We start from the raw sequence: 16,194 nt of genomic DNA on the forward strand, positions 1-16,194 counted from the left end.
TCAATCTTTAGTTTATATTTTTCTTTCTTCGACAACAATTTCGTTGGTCGTTTGGATTTTCGAATTTTTTTTCATCATTCCGAAATTATTCATTTATCAAACGTTTCAAAAGATTTTGCAGAAATCTTATATAGAGTTTAAAATTTTTGTAGGCCACTAATTTAGGGCTCTTCGGAAAATTAGGCTACATTTTTTCGCGCTTGCAAATTTGGGTCATTTGTTATTAATTTGGGCGTAAGTGAGCCAAATTTAGGCCCGTCGAACTATTTTGCACGTGAGATGTGCGTGACTTCATAGTTGGAGCCCGAACGCTGTTGTGGAATTTTATTTCATTCTTTTATTTGACGTATTTATACACATGTAAAAATAATCATAAAATAACATAATTAAAAACACAAATAAAAAATGAATTAAAAAAATATACGTGACTAAAGAGAAATAATAAATAAATTGAAAACACAAATGAATCTACCTTATGAACCCTATTTCCCCATATTCCCCAAATTATAATCGTCGATGTCATCGGGCCCAAATGTGGCTCACTTACACCAAAATGAATAATAAATGGCCTAAATTTTTAAACCCGAATAAATATGACATAATTTTGTAAAGTGCTCTAACTTAGTGGCCTATAAAAATTTTGAACTCTCTTATATAATCATGTGTAGCACACACATGGTAAATCTATTTTCTGTTATAAAAAATTATATTTTAATTAAAAAATTATGTATATATATATATATATATATATTCGTTATATCCTTATTTATTTATATAAAATATTTTTTTTATATATAAAATAAGAATCATTTTTGTCCCCAAAATTCTTATCAAAATCAGTTGTATTTCTATTGCTTCAGTTTTAAACCGAATTCTTTTTCTTAATAAAATTTAACTAGAATCAAGCTCATTAATTCCTTCATAGAACGTACCATTTCCTACTCATATACTTTTGAATCATAATTTAGATTTAATTGTCCAATATTTTTTTATTTAATTATATGATCTCATAGTTCTCGCGACTTAGAATTTAGGGTGTAGGTTTCAGCTTACAATTAATATAAGAGTCATTAAGCCATTAATTCAGCTTACAATTAATATAAGAGTCATTAAGCCAAATCAACCTTATAAATTGGCATCATCAATAATGAGATAAACGCCTTTTGGTAAGTAAACGGTTTGATGGGAGATCTCTTGCCTTAAATTGTGCTTCCTTTCTGCACAGTTGATAATCAGTCGAAATGAATCACTATATATATAGTTTATGTTTTTCTTTTTTGAAAGATAGTTTATGTTTTTCTAAGAATAAGATTATACTTTATAAAATACTCTATTTAGAATGGTATTATACATGTAGTGGTGTCCCATCACCAGACTTTCTGCATTCTTGAACCCTACAATCCTTCGCCACTGTTAGTTTTAATTTATGCACTGCTCTTTTTCACACTTCACACACACACACACAGAAGACTACCAACCCCCCCTTGCCCTTTATAAATTCTGATCAAGTTTAGGTGTAGATTTACATCAGCACCTTCAATTATCCGAGGACATCATTAGCTACTCATTTTTCCTTTTTTCTCTCTCTATCATTTTGTGTCTTCTCATAGCATATGATTTCCTACTTCATTCATTCCATTATATTGTTGTCAGATGGTTTAATTTGATTTCCTTTTTTTTTGTTTTTAAATTAATTTATTGTTTTCAATTAATTTCTTCTACTTCCTCTCCCAGTCTTCTGCTTTTCTCTCATCTCTCTCTGTATGTGTGTCTTCTCTGCATTACATACTCATTCTTATGTCAATCTGTGCGCCAGATTTGAAGGATATATAAATCTGTTTATTGATAAACTAATTAAATTCCAAATATTGCATTTTCTTGAAGAGGAAAAGGTTGAGTGTGTGTATTTTGGATCTGATTTGGCCAACCCTTGTTTTTTTTTTTTTTTATGATGATGACTATATGATGATTCTGTTGTTGGTGGCTTTCTATTTGGATTAGGGTTATAGGGTTCATGCAAGGATTTTCTTCCATAATTTTCTCTACTTTGTCATAGATTAACTTTTTTATAATATTTTATTATTATTATTATTTTGATATAAATGTACGATGCTATTAATTACTATATATTAATTCACTGAAATTATTTCACCTCTATATATAGTCGTCTTCTCCAAGGAATGAGTGTTGATATATGTTTTTATTGAGTGAATAGATTAATTGAAGGGAGCTTCCTTGAGTCCAGTCATGGATATGGTGTTGGGTAGGAATTTGCTGCCGAATCATTGACGCAAACGTATTAGTGGAGAAGATGATACTATTATGAATGCGTGAATGAAGCGGGAGTCAAATTTCACCCCTTTCTTTTCTCTGCTTGGACTGAAGGGAGCTCCCTAGCTATTTAATTTACTACTCCCTAATTCCTAATTCTTCTTCTCTTTCATAATTTATATTAATATGCCACCACTCCATCAACAAGAAGAAGAAGATGATTATGATGATGTCCCTTTCAACTCCCAACTGCTGCTTGGGTTGCTTATAAGATTAATTCCTCAATGCATACATAAGTTGTGGATGCAATTTCTCCAATCCAATGTATTAATGCATGTATATTTTATTAAATATTAAAAGCCTTAATTCATGATTCCATGGATTCATTAGTTTTTTTACCTTTTGATTTCTCGCTATGTCATGCTCAACGATCCACTGTTTTTCTTTACCTATAATTTCATTTAGTTTTGCCTAAACTTTTCAAAGAAAATAAGAATGAAGATAGTTTCGTGAATTTCCAATAACATGTGCTAAATAAAATTAATCCTGAGCTAATAAGAAGCGATATTATTTCTTCCAACAAATTAAATGTAATTTTTTCTCTTTCCTTCGTTTAAGACTGCCTCTTGCTTTTCATTCCCATGCTTTGGACTAAGGTATTCTTTCTTGGGAAACAAAGATTAATAAGTAAAATAGTAATTGCTCATTCTACACAATCGATATCATACAGTCTGTGCTGGAGAATTCTTCAGCCACCCCAATTCCCAAAACCTAACCTAAATCCAATTCATAATTATCTCCCTCTCATGCGCGCCTCCTCACCCCAAAACCTGCAGAATCGCCCCCAAGCCAGACCAGCGAGACGCCGCACACAGCCACCTGTACACACTCTCCTTTACCGCCGCCTCACCTGTAACCGCCCCTTTTTACTGCTGCTGCTGCGCGGCCTCCAGTCTCGGTTGGTCCGCCGGCCGAACCGACCGATGCTCAGCTCGCAAAATCATGCTACAAAGCCGCTATGAAGCTCAAGAAATCCGCTCCCCTCCGCCGCCGCACCCCAGCCTCTCCAAATTCAGCCCCCGCGGGGGCCGGGTGTCGCTCGTCTGCGACATCCACCGCTGCCTCCTGCGGTCGCCCTCCTTCTTCCCCTACTTCATGCTCGTCGCCTTCGAGGGCGGCGGCCCCCTCCGCGCCATCCTCCTCCTCTCGTGCCCGCTCCTCCTCCTCCTCCTCGACTACGAGACCAAGATGCGCGCCATGATCTTCATCACGTTCTGCGGCATGCGGCGGCGCGATGCCGAGAGCGTCTCGAGAGCGGTGCTGCCGAAATTCTACCTCGAGAACCTCAACCTCCACGCCTTCGAGGCCCTGGATTCCGCCGGATATAGGGCCGTCTTCACCGCCGTGCCCAGGGTCATGGTGGAGCACTTCCTAAAGGAGTATCTTGCCGTCGATTCGGTCGTCGGGACCGAGCTCTGCTGCGCCGGAGAATTCTTCACCGGCTTGGTCTCGCCCGCCGGCTTGGTCGTGAAGCACAGAGCTGTGAAGGAGATGTTCGGCGACAAGAGGCCCGATGTCGGCATCGGAGCCTCGACGTTTCATGATCATTTGATGATCTCTCTCTGCAAGGTACGCGTAAATCTGGTCGGGGTTTGAACCCTAAATTTCGCTCGTTTATTACTGGTTTTGGTGCATTTGCGATGATATTAATGTACTATATATACCCACTTTTTTAGGTATACATATATTTGAACCCTAGAGATTTCGCTAATTTGGTACATTTCGAAAAAGTTTCAAAATCAACTTTCATTCATCAAATCGAATTAGTGAAAATACTAATGATATATGAATCATACGATGTTTGTACTTTTGATTATAATGCAAGGAATGTTGGTTAATTTTGTTTTCATATACTTCATTCTGTATCCTACATTTATGCATGCATACCTTCTTTCGACACGAATTTTAATAAAAAGCGTTTGAAATATTAATGGTAAGAGTATTTTTAAGTTAACTATGGTAAACAAATATAAGTTATAAGGGTAAAATTGTCTAAATAATATGTGAATATAATATTCAAAAATAGAGTATGGATGAATTTTGTAATTAAACTAAAAATGAAAAATATGCATATAATATGAGGATAAAGAAAGTATAAAAATAATTGAGAATTAAACCATAGACCTGCCAAATACCGACAAAGCCGACAAAGGTTTCAAAATCAATTAACTTTCATTAACAAAATCAAATTAATGAAAGTCCAATGATGTTTGTACCTTAGATATTCTAATACAGGGAATCTTGATTTTATTTTTATATATATAAAAAATTAATTAAGAGAATTGAACCACCCTAAACCTCGCTGTTTACGTGGTCTAATTAATTTGAACAGGAATCATATGTCATAACAAGTGAAGACAACGCCAAAAGCAGCGCAATAATGCCAAGAAGCCGATACCCAAAACCCCTAGTCTTCCACGACGGCCGGCTGGCGTTCCTTCCTACGCCGGCGGCGTCGCTCGCGATGTTCTTGTGGCTCCCGTTTGGGATCCTCCTTGCCGTCTTCCGCCTCTTCATCGGCATCTGCCTCCCCTACCACCTCTCCATCCTCCTCGGCACCGCCACCGGCATCGACCTCCGCATCTCCGGCGCCGCGCCGCCGCCGTCCGCCGACGGCGGGGGCGTCCTCTACGTGTGCAGCCACCGCACCCTCCTCGACCCGGTCTTCCTCAGCACCGCCCTCCGCAAGCCCCTCATCGCCGTGACCTACAGTCTGAGCAAGATGTCGGAGATCATGGCGCCGATCCGCACGGTGCGGCTGACGCGCGACCGGTGGCGCGACGGCGCGACAATGCAGCGGCTGCTGGCGGATGGCGACCTGGTGGTGTGCCCCGAGGGGACGACGTGCCGGGAGCCGTACCTGCTCCGGTTCAGCTCGTTGTTCGCGGAGCTCGCCGATGAGATCGCCGGTGGCGGTGGACACGGAGGTGGGGATGTTCTACGGCACGACGGCCGGCGGAATGAAGTGGTTGGACCCGATCTTCTTCCTCATGAATCCGAGGCCGTTGTACGACGTTCGGATCCTGGAGAAGGTGCCGAGGCGGCTGACGTGCGCCGGGGGGATGACAGCGCACGAGGTGGCGAATTATATACAGAGGGAGTTGGGGGCGGCGCTAGGGTTTGAGTGCACCAATTTCACGAGGAGGGATAAGTATTTGATGCTGGCTGGGAACGATGGGGTGGTCAAGGAGAAGGAGACCAAGAATTCATAGATCATGCTATATTGTATTAATCATTCTTTTTTTCTTTTTTCTTTTTTTGGTTGGGGTAAGAGGGTAATGATTTTTTAATGTGAAAATAGATTAATGTGTTGGTAGTTTATATGCATATATATAGTCTTCTTGAATATTTTTTTTTTTTGATGAAATTACATTATAAATAATACAAACCACACACACACCCCACCTAGTGGTTATTGTGGCCGAGAGTATTCGAACCTGTGACCTCTTGGACAACAGGCAACCACCCCAACCACTAGGCCATCCCAAGGGGACTCTTCTTGAATATTTTGATTGGCGCCAACGTCGTTTGAGTGTAAAATGTATTCGAAATATCTAAATGAAAATGATTATATATATATATATATATATATATATATATATATATATATATATATATATATATATACACACGATGTGGTTTGTGCATCTTGATGGCAACATTTTTCAGCAAAGTTGAGCAAACTTAAAAAAAATTATTATGGTTATAATTAAGAGTAGCCCAATTGGTGGAAGTTTTCTAGTTTTTTTTGGATATATATGTTGTAGAGGCGCACTTGCGTGTCTGTGGCCGCGGGTCACCTCGGCTCGAACTCGACTCGAATACGAATTTGGATCAAGATTTAAATTAAACTAAAGTCATCAGCCCACTAAATTATAAATTAAATCAGGTTCGAGTTAAATTTCGGTCAAGGCTAGTTTGGGTTAGGTCGCATGAACGACCCAACCCGTAATAGGACCTAGCAAATGGCTACATTGAAATTTCGTAAGTTAAAAGAAGGATTACATTAAAAAAAATCATATACATATCCTAAACTTTATACATTTTATTAATTATATACGAATATTTAAAATTTATTAAATCTATCCTAATCTTTTCCATTTGTGTCAATATTCTAATCTCTTTTTCGACGACTGAATTGTGACGTGGTGAGCCAAATGATGTCATTTTAATTTTGAGTCATCGTGCTTCTTTTGTAAAAGGAAAGTAGTCGTGCCGTCGTGGAGTTCCAAAAGGAAAGGAAAGTAATCTATTTACTTATACATATCAATTTAGGTACAAAAACATGGGCGAACACCCGTCAAAACCATGTTCATATAACTCTTTCTGAAAAAAAAGTGTTGCATCATTTATTACCCTATATCAATTATTCACAATTTTAATATATACTATCTCGACTTCTTTTAATGTTTTCTCTTTTTAAATTGTGATAATATATAAATACATCGTGACCGCATTTAGGACAATTCCAAATTTCCAATGCAGCTCGTTTGGCAGGCTCGAGCTGCGCTCCAACAAGCTTGCTATTGCTCCCGTGTCTAGAATGCTTAAGAAGGGGTTCTTTAACGCGAACCGGATTAGGGTAATTTATATGAAGCGTATGTTGTGCATATTGTAAAAAATATTAAATAAAATTTTATTTTTTAATTATTATAATTTTTTTAAATTAATGTAATGTTGAAATATTTAATAAAATCATTATTTCAAAATCTAATATTTGTTTTAATTTTAAAATACATTTATTTTGAAATAATAAAAATGAATTTAATAGAGCCCGATTTAAGAACTCCCACCGTGAAGGATGAGGTTCTTAAGTGAGGACCCTTTCCATAGAGCCCCTGAAGGGGCTCTTAAATGGAGATGCTCTTATTGTTGTACGTTTGAGAAAAAGATCAAATTCAATGGGTAATATGATCACTAATTTATTAATAAGTTATAGGAGTATATTACTATAATTAAACAGTAAAGCAGAGTAAAAAATCACTTAAATACTTGATCTTCCTCTTTCATGATCCTATCACAAATTTACAATCCATCGTTTATTGATCAAATTGAATAGAATAACAAAAATAAAATCTGCTGCTATATATATACAAATATAAAATGCAGGAGTTGGAAAACACATCTGGTGAAAACTGAGTTTCGCCACAGTATATGCAGCGAGCCACTGCAATCATTACTAGTTGTTGCAGTTAGGGCTCGTTTGATTTCTATGTTTAAGCATGATTAGAAAAAGTATCATGACTTATAATAGAGTTTGGTATTACACAAAAGTAATACCCATGGCCCTTGAAATACGCAAGGCCCGGAGAAAAAATGGCTTTTTCTCTGTATTAGGAATCGCGCCCTCACCCCCCGATACAGATGTCGGGTATTGAGAAAAGAAATACTTTGCCTCAAATGCCCTCCAAATTAATTGCATTCAAATTTCATTTCTCAGAAAAGAAGTGTCGCCTCTCTCTCTCTCTCTCTCTCTCTCTCTCTCTCCCTCTCTACTTCTCTGTATCAGCGCATCTCAAGCCCTAGAGAGAAAAAAAATGGGTGCCGGTAAGATGCTCCCCTTCGATTGAACACCATATCAGATTGTTGGGCTTTTGTAAATTTCTGTGGCCGATTATATGTCGTTTCTATATTGGATTAATCGAATGCTTGCATTGAAGGCTCGAGTTAGTAATCGTTGATTGAAATTTCATTTCTCAGATAAGAACTACCGCCTCTCTCTCTCTACTTCTCTGTGCCGGCGACTCTGAAGTCGTAGGGAGAAAAAAAAATTGCACCGGTAAGATACTCCCCTTCGATTGAACACTATATCAAATTGTTGCGCTTTTGTAAATTTCTGTGGCCGATTATATGTCGTTTCTATATTGGATTAATCGAATGCTTGCATTGAAGGCTTGAGTTAGTAATCGTTGATTCAAATTTCATTTCTCAGTTAAGAACTGCCGCCTCTCTCTCTTTTTTTCTCTGTGCCGGCGACTCTGAAGCCGTTAGGGAGAAAAAAAAATTGCGCTGGTAAGATACTCCCCTTCTATTGAACTCCATATCAGATTGTTGGGCTTTTGTTAATTTCTTTACAAAATGTCGATTTTGTGATTGAAACTCCATGGTGTCTGGGGTTTGATTTCAAGCAATGTCGATTGAGTAATTTTTTGCATGTACCATGAATCAAAATTATATAACCATTTTAGCTTGCATTTGTATACTAATCGAAGCATTGTTCTGATGGCATCTTTTTTTGGTTGGAGCTCTTTCCTGTATTATAATTGTGGCAGAATTATATGATTGGGGATGATATGGCTATTGGGTTGAATATATCGAGATGCATAATACTCAATTATAATTGTTCTTGAGGCTTCTGGCTTTTGTTGTGTTCGATTGATTTTATCATGTTGGTATTCTTTCGTTTTGTTGGTTGAAGAAATTTTGTATTGTTGTCATTGTTGTCGGCCAGCTGCTACTGTTTTCTTATAACATGAGACGAGGTTTTGCATTATTTGTATAGGTATTTCTTGTTGACAACTGCTATGTAGTTTGAGTTTGTGAATCTACTAGTAATTTTTTTATATTTAACAGATGTATCGCTTTGGAGCTATCTATCTCTGAGGTCTTTGTTATTAAATGCAGATTCAACTTGTGTGCCAAAACAGTTTTGTTAAGAATGCCTGGAGAAAGAGTTCTTCGTGACAGTGATATTTTGTGTTTGTTGTTACAAGAAACATTGCGGGAACATATTCTTCTAATAGCACTCGTTGTTGCATACATAGCTAAGTATAGATCTAAAAAACGTAAACGGGGGTCAGCCCCACTAAAGTATGCCATCGTTGCTAGGATTCCTGATCAAGAGAAACATTTAGGCAGACTATTAGGTTTAACTGATGTCGACTGTATTTCTAATTTGCGTATGGATAGAAACACCTTCGGCAGATTGTGTCGTATATTGCGGGAAAGAGGGGGGTTAGTTAATGGTCGTCATGTTACCGTGGAGGAACAAGTCGCTATGTTCTTATCTGTCATGGCCCATCACAAGAAAAACAGGGTTGTAAAGTTTGATTTCTGGAGGTCCGGGCAAACTGTATCACATTATCTCCATGTCGTATTAGGTGCAATACTAAGGCTACACAATATTTTCTTAGCTAAGCCTGAGGCTGTCCCTGATGACTGCAATGATTCGCGTTGGCAAACTGTATCACATTATCTCCATTACTTCCTGTTACAAAACATCAATAACACCAACAATGAAACCATGATATGCCCATTTATTTCAAAACACGAAAACAACCACACATCTGCCCCCCACCATATTCAAATAACTCCATGGCTTCTTTATAATATGTCCATTTATAACATAAGCAAAATTAAACCAATCGAATAATATAATTTTATAACTCTACACATATTTCTCAATAACCAAAAGCAATCAAACTGTAAACTTTCGAGAACTGTTAAACACACGGTCCACTACAAATGCAATGAAACAGTAAACTTTTCTCATTTGGTATTTACATATTATGGCATATTATTGTTAAACAAATATCGATTCAAGCAATAAAATATAAACCGCGGAACCATTATTGAATCGCTAAAATATGCGCCGGCTCAAAAAACACATTCACAACTCAACCACAAGTTCTACTACAGTCAGCCGTATGTAAGCAAGAAGTAGCGAATTGATGATTACAAACTAACCTTCAGTGGCGGTGCTCATTTCGTTTGAAGGTAGGGTTTCACAAATCCTTTCCAGTATGAGAGTGTCGATCGCAGACTTCCTTTTGGCGCGAGTTATTTTACGTGGGTCGAAAATGCAGAGTGGAGATATTTATTTCGCAGGTGTGGGATGGGAGGATATGCTTGTCATTATGAAATTATTGGAGGGTCAGTTTTGTCATTAAACCCATTTACAGATGTCTATTAAACGAGCCCTAATGGGTATCAAACTCAAATAAACTGTATCTATCGAAAATATAAAACATAATTGCGTATTAATAATATGCCTTTATCTAGAATAGGTATTCTATCTTGCATAAACCATTATAGGAAATCAAACGTGCCCTTAATGTTTAATTAATAAATAATTCAATTCATTCATTTATTCAAATGCCATATATGTAGTAATGCACTAATGCTTGGCTCTCTTATTAATTTCCACTATCTGATGCTATTGATAGCCGAGCTCTTATAAATTTGCGGCACCACAAATAAATTATTTATTCGATACTCCTCCAAATTATTTAACTTTGCTCTGAATAAATTCATTTATTTTAAGTTGGGGAATAAGCTCATTTGCTAAGCTACACATAACTATTCAATGTTGACCCGTGCATTTCGGGGAGTAAAACTAATTACAAATAAATTGAAAATAATTCTAGAAAAAAATAATTTGAAAATACATAATTCAAGATCAAATTCCAACGTTCGATCTTATCTGCACCCTCCAATAATTCCCCACTTTTTTTTTGCTGGTGCATTACGCCAGCTGTAGACGATTACTACAAATGTACATGTCGAATTGTGGATAACCACCTTGAGGCACTGCTTACCTCAATAAAAGAGTAATAATAAAAAAAAATATATTATGTGGTACTACACGCTGGAAGAGTTGTACCTTAGCGACTCGGAAGCCGCACACAATTTGTCAACTGGCAGGCCCAACGCGCCGCCCAATTTCTCATCGCTCCACCCATCCTTCATGGCTCGGTTCAATCTCCCAATGAATCCTGGACGGCGGCGCTCGCCTCGCCGCAACAATTCCGCCATCGATCTAGCATTGCTCGTCTCGTCCCAACACACGGCAGCGGCGGCGGCGGGCTCGAACACTTCCGGCGCCGCGTCATCACAAATATCGACTAAATATTCCACAATGTCATTCACTACATTCCTCGGCGCGTCACCTTCACCGTCCCATAACCAAACACGCGCCACGCCGCGCCTTATCGCGAGAGCCATTTCGCGGTCAAAATCCGCACCTTCCAAAACCCTAGAGCTCACGCTGAGCACGAATCGATCTCGATCGCCGCTACTATCCGTTTCGACGGCGACGTCGCCGGTCAAATCGCGATCGACTAATCTGATGACGACGCTCTTAATTGGCTATTTGGTGGAACGATTTTCTCCGTCGAAATCCGGGAAGAGGAACTTGTAGTAATTTAGAACATTAAATTCTTTCACTCGGTGATAAGATTTCAATTAACTTTATTAACTTCTAATTAGGATTTATTAATTCTCAAATTGAGTTTATTAATTTTAATTAGGATGTTAATCTTCATTTAAAGTTTATTAATACAAAAAAAAAAATATTTACACACAAACCATATAACCAACATGTGGTAAAATATACACTGGTGCTACCCTAGTGTAGGATTAAATATACATGTAAAAGTTATTTTTGAACAATATGTTGTACTCCCTCCGTCCACGAAATAAACTCCTACTTGCCCTTAAATATTTGTCCACGAAATAAACTCCTATTCTGCTTTTTGGACAATTATACCCTCCTTTGCTTTTAAATTTACTACACTTTAATCTATTGGGCCCACTTTATTCCACCTTACTTATGTAATTAGTCTCCCCTAAACTAAATATTATTATTATTATTATTATTATTATTATTATTATTATTATTATTATTATTATTATTATTATTATTATTATTATTATTATTATTATTATTGATATTGTTATTGTTATTGTTATTGTTATTGTTATTGTTATTGTTATTGTTATTGTTATTGTTATTGTTATTATTGTTATTCTTATTATTACTATTATTATTATTGTTGTTGTTGTTGTTGTTGTTGTTGTTGTTGTTATTATTATTATTATTATTATTATTATTATTATTATTATTATTATTATTATTATTATTATTATTATTATTGTTATTATCCTTATTATTATTATTATTATTATTATTATTATTATTGTTGTTGTTGTTGTTATTATTATTATCATTATTATTATTATTATTATTATTATTATTATTATTATTATTATTATTATTATCCTTATTATTATTATTATCCTTATTATTATTATTATCCTTATTATTATTGTTGTTGTTGTTATTATTATTATTATTATTATTATTATTATTATTATTATTATTATTATTATTATTATTATTATTATTATTATTATTATTATTATTATTATTATTATTATTATTATTGTTATTATTCTTATTATTATTATTATTATTCTTATTATTATTATTATTCTTATTATTATTATTATTATTATTTTTTATTATTATTATTATTATTATTATTATTATCCTTATTATTATTATCCTTATTATTATTATTATTTTTTTTTTTTTTGTTGTTGTTGTTGTTGTTGTTGTTGTTGTTGTTGTTATTATTATTGTTATTATTTTTATTATTATTGTTATTATGATCATTATTATTATTATTATTATTATTATTATTATTATTATTATTATTATTATTATCCTTATTATTATTCTTATTCTTATTGTTATTATTATTGTTATTATTATTATTATTATTATTATTATTATTATTGTTATTATTATTATTATTATTATTATTATTATTATTATTATTATTCTTGTTGTTGTTGTTGTTGTTGTTGGTATTATTATTATTATTATTATTATTATTATTATTATTATTATTATTATTATTATTATTATTATCCTTATTATTATTATTATTATTATTATTATTATTATTGTTGTTGTTATTAATCTTATTATTATTATTCTTATTATTATTATTATTCATATTCTTATTCTTATTATTATTATTATTATTATTATTATTGTTATTATTATTCATATTCTTATTATTATTCATATTATTATTATTATTATTATTATTATTATTATTATTATTATTATTGTTACTATTATTATTATTATTATTATTATCAAATTGCTAGTTAAAGATTAGTAAAACTAATAACAATACATAAACACTACCCTTTTAGTCTTTTACACCACCTTTTCACCACCTTTTTCAGCTTTCTTAGTCTCCGTGTCGAACCCCAACTGGGAGTTTATTTCGTGGACGGAGGGAGTATAAGAATGAGATATATTGAGACTCCGCGTTAGGTGATAACTCATCGTCTATAGTAGAATATGATATTAATACAAGAATACAAGAATAAAAGAAGATGATGAAGTGAATATAGACAAATGATGATACACACTTTGAATTGCTCTCACTATCTTAAAGATTTACAAAAATATATCTTTAAAAAAAAGATTTACAAAAAAGGACTCTGTCGACATAATAAGCAAAGTTTTAAAACATCGAATCGTGTATAAATCTTGACTTTTATTACTATGTTACAAAAAGAATTAAATGTCAATATTTTGTTGCCAAAGGAATTACATAAACAGTTGGTTTTCTGTCGCCTTGAAAGATTTGTTTTAAGAACCACAAAATACAACTCCTCACCATGATTTCCTCATGATGGATCTCAACTATTACAGTATTACTTCTTTTTTTTTTTGAATAATTATCATTTTTTATATATTCACACGATATACATTCATCCGTACCTAATTGTTTTTCATTATTAGTTTGAAACAAATATACTGTTATACACATGTACATGGGTTTTTTTTTAGCAGAAAAAAGGTGCAAATTTCATTGCAACCGGTACTAGTGGTACCAAAGAGGGGAAAAAACAGAGAGAGAACAAACAAAATAAAACAAGAAAGAAACAGCAGACAACAGTGTAATCGGCCGAACACTACTCAAAGACACCAGTCGGACTTCCTCAAAACGCAGCTTCGAACCACCTCCTGAAGTCCTCAGTAGATTTCTGCACATTGTAAATCGTCATCCAGCTCCATAATCTCGATTTAATCTCCGCTTCAGTTTTTTTACAATTCCAAACGCCTTGCTGAAATTTGCATTCGTTTCTCGTCTTCCAAATACTCCAAATCAATCCCGACCAAACTCCGATCAGAAACCGTTTATCATTCTTGTTTCCAAGGTTAATAAAAGCATTATAATGGTCAATCACCTTGTTATGCATCGCCGTTTGTTTGCCAATCCACGAGAGCATCGCATTCCAAAACTCCAAGGTCTTTTGACAGCCAAAGAAAATATGTTCTGCCGTCTCGATCGTCGACTTACAAAAAACACAGAGCGCCTCCTGTTGTTGGATAGCCACCTTTCGTTTCAAGAGATTGTCACATGTAGCCATTTTGCCTTTGAGAACTCTCCAGGATGTTGTAATCACTTTAGGTGGAACTGGGGCTTTCCAGATGGATAACAATTCACTCCCCTTTCTCCTGTAGAGATCAGTTCTACCGTCGATGCTAATGGTCTTGTATGCCGACTTAACCGAGAAGGATTCGTCTTTTGAGGCTTTCCAAATCCATTTATCTGGTTTTGTTTCTGAAATTTGGACTTGGTTGATGAGGTTGAAAATCCGCTGCTCCTGAGCTTTCTCCCTATCCAACAGTGCTATGTTCCATTGTAATCTCCACACCCACTCTCCGTTCCTCCACTCCCCCATGTTCGAAATCGACCCATCTTGATTACTTAAGGCGGTAAAGTCTTGGGAAAATTTCTGATAGAGTGGCCTCTCCAACCCACTGATGATGCCAAAAAAGAAAATCAGCGCCATCTCCCACTTGAATTTCCAGATTATCCCTAATCCATTTTCCACTCTCACCCCAACTCAATCTCAATACATTTCTCCACCAGCCTGTTCTCAAGGCGGAACTCCCCTTCAATCTAAAACCCCCATCATCCCACGTGATCTCCCCCTGGCAGAGCCTGATCACCCGCGCCCAAAGCGCCTCCTTTTTCGTCAGATATCGCCATAACCACTTTGCCAAGAGGGCCGAGTTGAACCATTCCAAATTTTTAAGTCCAAGACCCCGTTCTCGTGATCGCGACAAAGTTCCTCCCACATGTACATGGGTAATTCCTTAGTTGCCTTATATATTAATTAATCTATATCGCCACATATACATTAATTAGCCTATCTACTTAAACATTTAATAAAATAATAAAATAATCAAGAACTCGAATTATATATACTATATGTATATATGGAACCCAGATCCTGAAACATGAACTCAAAGCTGTTTTGAATGATAAATCGTGACTAGCTACGAATTTTGAACACTGAAAGTGAAAATATGTGTGACACGTGTGAATATGTATTATTGATGCGAACAAATTAATTAATGTAACCACTAGTAGGCTAAAAGATAGTGGGTATAATATGTAATATTGATAGGTAGAAAACTGTTATTAATGTGCAATATTGATTAGGGTTTACAGTTTAAAAAAAAGGGTTAATTGTTAAAAATTCACCAACTTTGATCCCAGTTCTGATTTCAAACATATTTTTTAAATCGTTTTGATAATAACAAATTTTGTGGATTTGTAACAGGAAATAGACACATTTAAAAAAAAAATCGACAATTAGGATAAATGGTTTGGCGTGCATACTTTTTAAAAAAAAATTCACCTTGTTATGCATCGCCGTTTGTTTGCCAATCCACGAGAGCATCGCATTCCAAAACTCCAAGGTCTTTTGACAGCCAAAGAAAATATGTTCTGCCGTCTCGATCGTCGACTTACAAAAAACACAGAGCGCCTCCTGTTGTTGGATAGCCACCTTTCGTTTCAAGAGATTGTCACATGTAGCCATTTTGCCTTTGAGAACTCTCCAGGATGTTGTAATCACTTTAGGTGGAACTGGGGCTTTCCAGATGGATAACAATTCACTCCCCTTTCTCCTGTAGAGATCAGTTCTACCGTCGATGCTAATGGTCTTGTATGCCGACTTAACCGAGAAGGATTCGTCTTTTGAGGCTTACCAAATCCATTTATCTGGTTTTGTTTCTGAAATTTGGACTTGGTTGATGAGGTT

General features: G+C 35.3%; 1 protein-coding gene and 1 pseudogene across 1 annotated transcript in view; both read left to right on the forward strand.

Annotated features, from left to right (window-relative positions):
* Window positions 1–16,194, forward strand: part of LOC130992114 (nucleolar complex-associated protein 2) — an 884,658-nt gene that overhangs the window by 138,431 nt on the left and 730,033 nt on the right. The gene's annotated exons all lie outside the window — the stretch shown is intronic.
* Window positions 1,522–5,679, forward strand: LOC130992133 (glycerol-3-phosphate acyltransferase 1-like; annotated as a pseudogene).

The sequence above is a fragment of the Salvia miltiorrhiza genome, chromosome 7 (assembly GCF_028751815.1).
Source record: "Salvia miltiorrhiza cultivar Shanhuang (shh) chromosome 7, IMPLAD_Smil_shh, whole genome shotgun sequence".
Taxonomy (NCBI): domain Eukaryota; kingdom Viridiplantae; phylum Streptophyta; class Magnoliopsida; order Lamiales; family Lamiaceae; genus Salvia; species Salvia miltiorrhiza.